General features: G+C 40.8%; 1 protein-coding gene across 1 annotated transcript in view; it reads right to left on the bottom strand.

Moving 5' to 3' along the window:
- Nucleotides 1-573, bottom strand: part of cdh1 (cadherin 1, type 1, E-cadherin (epithelial)) — a 48857-nt gene extending 48284 nt beyond the window's left edge. Inside the window, exon 1 of the mRNA XM_070438836.1 lies at nucleotides 569-573. The gene's annotated coding sequence lies outside the window, so the exon portion shown is untranslated. The remainder of the gene's footprint in view (nucleotides 1-568) is intronic.
- Between the last annotated feature and the right edge of the window lie 7604 nt (nucleotides 574-8177).

An 8177-nucleotide genomic window follows, 5' to 3' on the forward strand; every position in this document is an offset into this window, starting at 1 on the left:
TGAGTGGAACGAACTGCAAAAATCTCTGAAGCTGGAGACTTATATCTCCCTCACTAGCTTTAAGCACCAGCTGTCAGAGCAGCTCACAGATCACTGCACCTGTACATAGCCCATCTGTAAACAGCCCATCTATCTACCTACCTCATCCCCATACTGTATTTATTTATCTTGCTCCTTTGAACCCCAGTATCTCTACTTGTACATTCATCTTCTGCACATCCAGTGTTTAATTGCTATATTGTAATTAATTCGCCACCATGGCCTATTTATTGCCTTAACTTACCTCATTTGCACTCACTGTATATAGACTTTTTGTTTTCTTTTGTTCTACTGTATTATTGACTGTATGTTTTGTTTATTCCATGTGTAACTCTGTGTTGTTGTATGTGTCGAATTGCTATGTTTTATCTTAGCCAGGTCGCAGTTGCAAATGAGAACTTGTTCTCAACTAGCCTACCTGGTTAAATAAAGGTAAAAATTTAAAAAATAAACAGGCAAAGAGACGAAATGGAGGGGATAGTGAGGGATCATGCAGAAATACCCTTCTGTCTGTGCTTTCATATGAAACAATGTAGTTGAACAAAGCTGCATTTGATTCTCATCAAAAGTGCACACACATATTCATAATCTTTACCAATGATACTATATTTCAGATCATGATCATTTATAATTTTCAGGCACAAATATAAATGTTTTGTAAGTAAAATATAATTAGCATGCCAAGCCATGTGATTTTGGACCCTCAGGAACTTTACTGTTGGCTGGTCATTAATCAAATGTTGACAATTATGTAGGTGTTTCACAGTTACTATCACTGCACTCTGAAGATGGACTCCTTTGAATAATGGGACAACTTGAACTTTGGGGTTAAAGGTCAGGGCATGGAAAGCGAATGTGGTGAGCAAGCAAGTCCCCTTGGTTGAAAACAATCTCAGATAACAGATAGAAAATAGGGCGGGGGCGTAGGCTGATTTTGACGGGCCTCTAAATTTTACCAAGCTGCAACTTTTCAGGACTTCAGTGCTTTTTCCCCACAACAAGTGGACAGATATAACTACCCCCCTGAATCCTCCCACCCTAGTCCACAGCAGCATAGTGGCAGGGTTTTGGTATCAAGTGCAACACAGCATTCATACTCAGTGTGTCAGGGACCTACAGGAGAAAGATATATTTATAAATGCCCAACACTCGCTGTGGAAAATATTCCACATATCTGAATCGGTGCAAGGCTGTACTGAGGTCGTTCATAAAAATATCCCACCAGGCCAGATAGCATCCGCTGGATAGACTAAAAATAGCCCCACTTTGTCTTCACAGGGGCTATAAGTGGCAACTGGGATTGTATTACTATGATACTAGCAATGGAGTAGTGGCATGCTTATTATAAACAGGTTATCCAGTATTTATAGGCCTAAATGTTTGTATTAATATCCATATAGATATGACCCGGCTGGATATCCCCTGAAGTCAAGCTGAGCTTGCATGCACTCATGCTTTGATGACGTTGCCATGGTGACAGGTGGGTGTAGGTAGTATGACGCGCTGATAGGCCAACATACACTGGAAAAATGTCAACTTTGACCCACTTGCTAACCCCAAATCTTAAACCTGGTGTCGATATAGGATTCTTCTTTTGTCTGAAGGCTGTAGGCACTATCCCTAATTTACAGTGCTATTCTAAATGGATCTATTACCAGATGGTCTTTAACACTTTTCATTGATTAAGATTTTCCAATAGACTGATACTGTATGACCCCATGCCACATCGGCCTATTGGAAACCAGTTTGAAAATAGATATATACAGTGCCTATTCAGATCCCTTGGATTTCCTTACATTTTAATGTGTTACAAAGTGGGGTTAAAATTGATTWAATTTTCTTTTTTTTGTCAACAATCTACACAAAACACTCTGTAATGTCAATGTGGAAGAAGAATTCTAACATATTTTAAAGATTCAGACAAATTAAATAACTAAAATGTAGTTGTTGCATAAGTATTCAGCTCCCTGAGTCAATACATTAGAAACACCTTACGTTAGACACACCTTTGGCATCGATTACAGCTGTGAGTCTTCTTGGGTAAGTCTCTAAGAGCTTTGCACAGCTGGATTGTGCAATATTTGCCCATTATTCTTTAAACAATTCTCAAGCTCTGTCAAGATGTTGGGGATCATGGCAGCAACTTTCAAGTCGTGCCATAGATTTTATAGCAGATTTAAGTCAAAACTGTACCTGGCAACTCCAGTGTAGATTTGGCCTTGTGTTGTAGGTTATTGTCCAGCTGAAAGGTGAATTCATCTCCCAGTATCTGGTGTAAAGCAGACTGAAGCAGGTTTTCCTCTAGGCTGTTTCCTGTGCTTCTCTCCATCCCGTTTTATTTGTATCCTGAAAAACTCCAGTATTTTCTGATGTCAAGCATACCCATACCATGATGCCGCCACCACCAAACTTGAAAATAAGGAGGCAGTTACTCACTGATGCATTGAAATTGCCCCAAATGCTTTGCATTTAGGCCAAAAAGTGTATTCCTTTGCTGTTTTTTTAGCAGTATTACTTTAGATGCATGTTTTGGAATTTTTTCATTCTGTATATTTGTATTCTTCTTTTCACTCTGTTATTTAGGTCATTATTGTTGAGTCACTACAATGTTGTTGATCCATCCCTAGTTTTCCCATCACAGCCATTGAACTCTAGCTGTTTCAAAATCACCAATGGCCTCATGGTGATCCATCCCTGAGCAGTTTCATTCATGTCCTGCAGCTCAGTTCAGAAGGTCGACTATATCTTTGATGTGTCTGGGTGGTTTAATACATAATCCACAGCATAATTATTAACTTGACCATGCTTAGAGATATTGAATGTCTTATTTGTTATTGTTACCCATCTACCAATCACTGCCCTTCTTCATGAGGCTTTCGAAAAGCTCCCTGGTCTTTGTAGTTGAATCTGTGCTTGAAATTCAATACTTGACTGAGGGACCTTACAGATGTTGTATGTAGGGGGGACAGAGGAAGGGGTAGTCATTCAAAAATCATGTCAACTACTATTATTTCTAACTTAGTGAGTCCATGTAACTTGTGATTTATTAAGCCAAATTGTACTTCTGAACTCATTTAGGCTTGTCCAACGACTATATTTTAGCTAAGAATGTTTTATTTATCTTAAATGCATTTTTGTTTTTTTCTCCCACTTTGACATTAAATAATATTTTATGTAGATTGTTGACCAAAAAATGACAATTAAATACATTTGAATCCTACTTTGTAACACAATAAAATGTGAAGAAATCTAAGGGGCCTTGTCACGCCCTGGCCTTAGTATTCTTTGTTTTCTTTATTATTTTAGTTAGGTCAGGGTGTGACATGGGGAATGTTTGTGTTTTGTCTCGTTTTGGGTGGTTATATGGTAAAGGGGGTGTTGGGTTTAGTGTATGGGTTTGTGTTGAGTGAATGTTTCTAGGTATGTCTATGGTTGTCTGAGTGGTTCTCAATCAGAGACAGATGTCGTTCATTTGTCTCTGATTGGGAGCCATATTTAAGGCAGCCATAGGCATCATGCGTTTGTGGGTAATTGTCTATGTTGAACGTGAGTAGCTTGTGTGTGCACTTTCGTTTATAGCTTCACGGTCGTTTGTTTTGTTAGTTTTGTTGAACGAGTGTTTCGTTTCGTGTTACGTCTTCGTCTAAATAAAAGGAAGATGTATTTCTCACACGCTGCGCCTTGGTCTCCTCACTACGACGATCGTGACAGGCCTGAATACTTTTGCAAGAGCTTTAATCAAGAGCTTGATATTCAGATACGACACCAATGCATTTTAATTTGTGTCTGTTGACGGAAATACAGACTAATTTAATTCCAACGGGGCTATACATTTGGGTATTATTTTTCTCACCTGAGTATCCTCGTTTCACTGCCAAAAATAAAATTAAACCATCTAGTGAGTGAGTGAGAGAGAGAGTGAGAGAGTGAGAGAGAGAATAGGCAGGCTGAGATCCTTGCTGGAGAATTAGATTGTGATATAGTGTTGGTTGTTTATCAGAAAGTATTGGTATGTACTGTGTTTGTTGCTTTGTCAGAGCTTCTTTAGTGACCTGAGTTAGTTTTCTCAGATTTGTTGTGTTTGAGTATTGTTTGATATTCTGTTTCATTTGTTCCCAGGGGGGAAGGGGAAGGCACTTTGGGAGTGCTTAGGCAAGAGGCCCGTGGGCATACATATACCCGTAGTATATTCAATGTCTAGGCACACTAGGTAAGACCTGGGCGGACCACCCCCTGTATTTTGGTTAGGGCAACAGGTGGTGCTAAGTTAGGTAAGTAGTGGGTAGGCAGGTTAGATAGGAGAGGGGGAACCTTTGATATTTACTTTCTTTGCTTTGGTTCCGTCCAGCCCCTTTTCCCCATATTACCGTGTAAGGAAATAAATCATAGTAAGCGGTCAATTCTGCCTTTTTGTCGGCCTTCCTCACACCTACAGTCCATACCTCTTTCGCTTCACGGAGAGTTGAGTTGTAGCAGGGTGTTGCGTTCCCTCTTCACAGAGGCGTGCGTAACAGTTATATGTGCAAAATGACTATCTCACAAATCGATGAAACCGTCACTCTTGCGCAGACATTTAGAAATGAAACATGCCAATTTGAAAAATGAGCCTCAGGAGTTTTTGAGCGAGAATTAAGATGACTTTCGAGCAGTAAGACACGTATAAAAGCAACAGATAGAAGCGTCGTATATGGTGAGCTACCGAGTGGCTAGGACAGGCAAGCCCCGTACTATTGTGGAGGACTTAATTCTTTATGCTGCTGCGGATATGGCTGGGTCAATGCTGGGGGAAAAGGCCCAAGAAACTATAGACAATGCCTTCATCAAACATCACTGTTTCACGACGTATCAGTAACATGGCAGAAGATGTTTTGAAACAATTACTGCTTCACATACAAGCCAGTGAATTCAATGCATTARAGCTGGATGAGTCAACAGATGTGGCGGGCCTGGCACAGCTCCTGGTATATGTCCGTTACGTTTATGGGGGGTCAATTAAGGAAGACATCCTCTTCTGCAAACCACTGGAAACCAGGACAACAGTTAAGGATATTTTTTAAGTACTAGACATCTTTGTGACATTAAATTAACTTTGGTGGTCAAGATCTGTTGGTATCTGTACTGATGGCGCAAAAGCCATGACAGGGAGACATAGAGTGGTAACGCGCGTGCAAGCAGTTGCTCCCGACGCCACTTGGGTACACTGCAGCATCCACCGAGAGGCTCTTGCTGCCAAGGGAAGCCTGACAGCTTGAAATAAGTTTTGGACACTACAGTGAAAATGGTTAACTTTGTCAAAGCAATGCCCCTGAACTATATTGTATTTTCTGCATTATGCAATGATATGGGCAGCGGCCATGTAACGCTTTTACAACATACAGAAGTGCGCTTGTTATCAAGGGGCAAAGTATTGACAAATATTTTTGAAATGAGAGATGAGCTTAAAATGTTCTTTACTGACCATCATTTTCACTTGTCTGACCTCTTGCATGATGACGAATTTCTCACATGTCTGGACTATCTGGGTGATGTTTTTTCTCGCCTGAATGATKTGAATCTTGGATTACAGGGACTCTCCGCAACTACATTCAATGTACTTGACAAAATTGAGGCTATGATTAAGAAGTTGGAGCTCTTCTCTGTCTGCATTAACAAGGACAACACACAGGTCTTTCCATCATTGTATGATTTTTTGTATGCAAATGAACAAGCTTACGGACAATGTCAAATGTGATATAGCGAAGCACCTGACTGAGCTTGGTGCTCAATCACGCAGGTACTTTCCCGAAACGGACGACACAAACAATTGGATTTGTTATCCCTTTCATGCCATGCCTCCAGTCCACTTAACGATATCTGAACAAGAGAGCCTCATCGAAATTGCAACAAGCGGTTCCATGAAAATGTAATTTAATCAGAAGCTACTGCCAGATTTCAGGATTGGGCTGCGCTCAGAGTATCCTGCCTTGGCAAATCGGCTGTTAAGACACTGATGCCCTTTGCAACCACGTACCTATGTGAGAGTGGATTGAGAGTGGATTCTCGGCCCTCACTAGCTTGAAAACTAGCATGAAAACTAAATACAGGCACATGATGACTGAGACTAAATGACTGAGACTCTCTCCAATACAACCCAACATTTCAGAGTTATGTGCATCCTTTCAAGCACACCCTTCTCATTAATCTGTGGTGAGGTAGGTAGCCTAGTGGGTAGAGCGTTGGGCTAGTAACTGATAGGTTGCAAGATCGAATCCCTGCGCTGACAAGGTATACATCTGTCGTTCTGGCCCTGAACAAGGCAGTTAACCCAATGTTCCTAGGCCGTCATTGAAAATAAGAATTTGTTCTTAACGGACTTGCCTAGTTAAATAAAGGTATTAACAATTTTTGATGAACAAATACGGTTTTATATGGCTAAATAAAGAGCAAAATTATTGATTATTATTATATTATTATTTGTGCCCTGGTCCTATAAGAGCTCTTTGTCACTTCCCACGAGCCGGGTTGTGACAAACTCGCACTCATTCTTATACTTAAGGGAGGATTAATGGCAGGTGAATACCTGGATCAGGCCCAGGGATTGTTCCAAAGGGAAACAGAGAGGCACAGCTCAATGGAATTGTAGAAAGCTAACTCACTCGCTCGGAGCATTGGAAACTCTCTAGGTTCCGCTCATCTTTGCCAGGGACCTATTGTGTTACTTTTTATTATTACTGTTTATTTTAGTCTACTTGGTAAATATGTTCTTCTTGAACTGCACTGTTGGTTAAGGGCTTGTAAGTAAGCATTTCACGGTAAAGTCTACACTTGTTGTATTCGGCGCATGTGACAAATAAAGTTTGATTTGATAGGCACTGTAGGCCCTCGTCAGCGCCAACCCAGGAGCTAGAGTTTGGCCAGGGCCAATTCACACTGGGTCAGAAATAGCTCCACTGCCTCTATTTTTGACCTGTCTGCTGCTGTATGGGTATCAGGTCCATGCCTCTCTTGCTCTGGCTACAGGGTATTGAGAGGGGTCTTTTGTGGCGTCACAGTGGCTATAGTTAGGATCTGCTGTGGCGTCAGCTGACACACACGTCATGAAGAACGGCAACAGAGGTCAAGATCACGTCTGGAGCCGAGCCTTGTGTTTGTCTATCGTCCTCATCCTCTGGGTCTGTCCAGTAAAGGCTGGTCAACGTTTCTACCAAACCTCAAACGGTTACATTCATATTGATCTCCACAATGTAAGTAGTAGTATAAGTTGTCCATGGTTGACCGGGTCCATGGTGTCCTGCTGCTAAAGAATTCTGTTGGTATAAATTGAGTGTGTCAGAAAGGTGAAAGATGGGCCGAGACGGCTTCAGCCAGGATATGCTGAGAAATACGTCTGCCATGTCAGTCTCCGCTAAGATCCCCAGCAATACCCCAGGGAGCTGTGACGGTAGTGCCAGAGCCCTACCCCATGGGACAGTGTAAGACAAAACAAATTGCGTATTGTGCCTTGAATCTCCATTATAAACTGGATGGTTCGAGCCCCGCTAATTGGTATTTTATTAGGATCCCCATTAGCTGTTGCAAAAGCAGTAGCTACTCTTATTTGTGCCCACACAAAACATGACATAATAATGAGTGTAAGAACAGGAGGGCTTCTTAAAGAAAAASTWACAGGTCTGTAAGAGACGGAATTCTTACTGGTTGGTAGGTGATCAAATACTTATGTCATGCAATAAAATGCAAATTAATTACTTAAAAATCATACAATGTGATCTTCTGGATTTTTGTTGTAGATTCCGTCTCTCACAGTTGAAGTGTACCTATGATAAAAATTACAGACCTCTACATGCTTTGTAAGTAGGAAAACCTGCAAAATCGGCAGTGTATCAAATACTTGTTCTCCCCACTGTAACACAGAACATTAATAGACAAGAACAGCTTAAGGACAGAACTACATACATAGATTTTTTTAAATGCACACAGTTTGTATCTAGATCAAATAGGGAAGAGGCATTGTGCTGTGAGGTGTTGCTTTAAATCAAATCAAATCAAATGTATCTGTTTTTTGAAACCAGGATTGCTGTTTATTTGAGCAACATGATATGGAACAGAGTTCCATGCAATAATGGCTCTATATAAAATGCTGTACACTTTCTTGAATTTGT

This window comes from Salvelinus sp. IW2-2015, unplaced genomic scaffold (genome assembly GCF_002910315.2).
Source record: "Salvelinus sp. IW2-2015 unplaced genomic scaffold, ASM291031v2 Un_scaffold1218, whole genome shotgun sequence".
Taxonomy (NCBI): Eukaryota; Metazoa; Chordata; class Actinopteri; order Salmoniformes; family Salmonidae; genus Salvelinus; species Salvelinus sp. IW2-2015.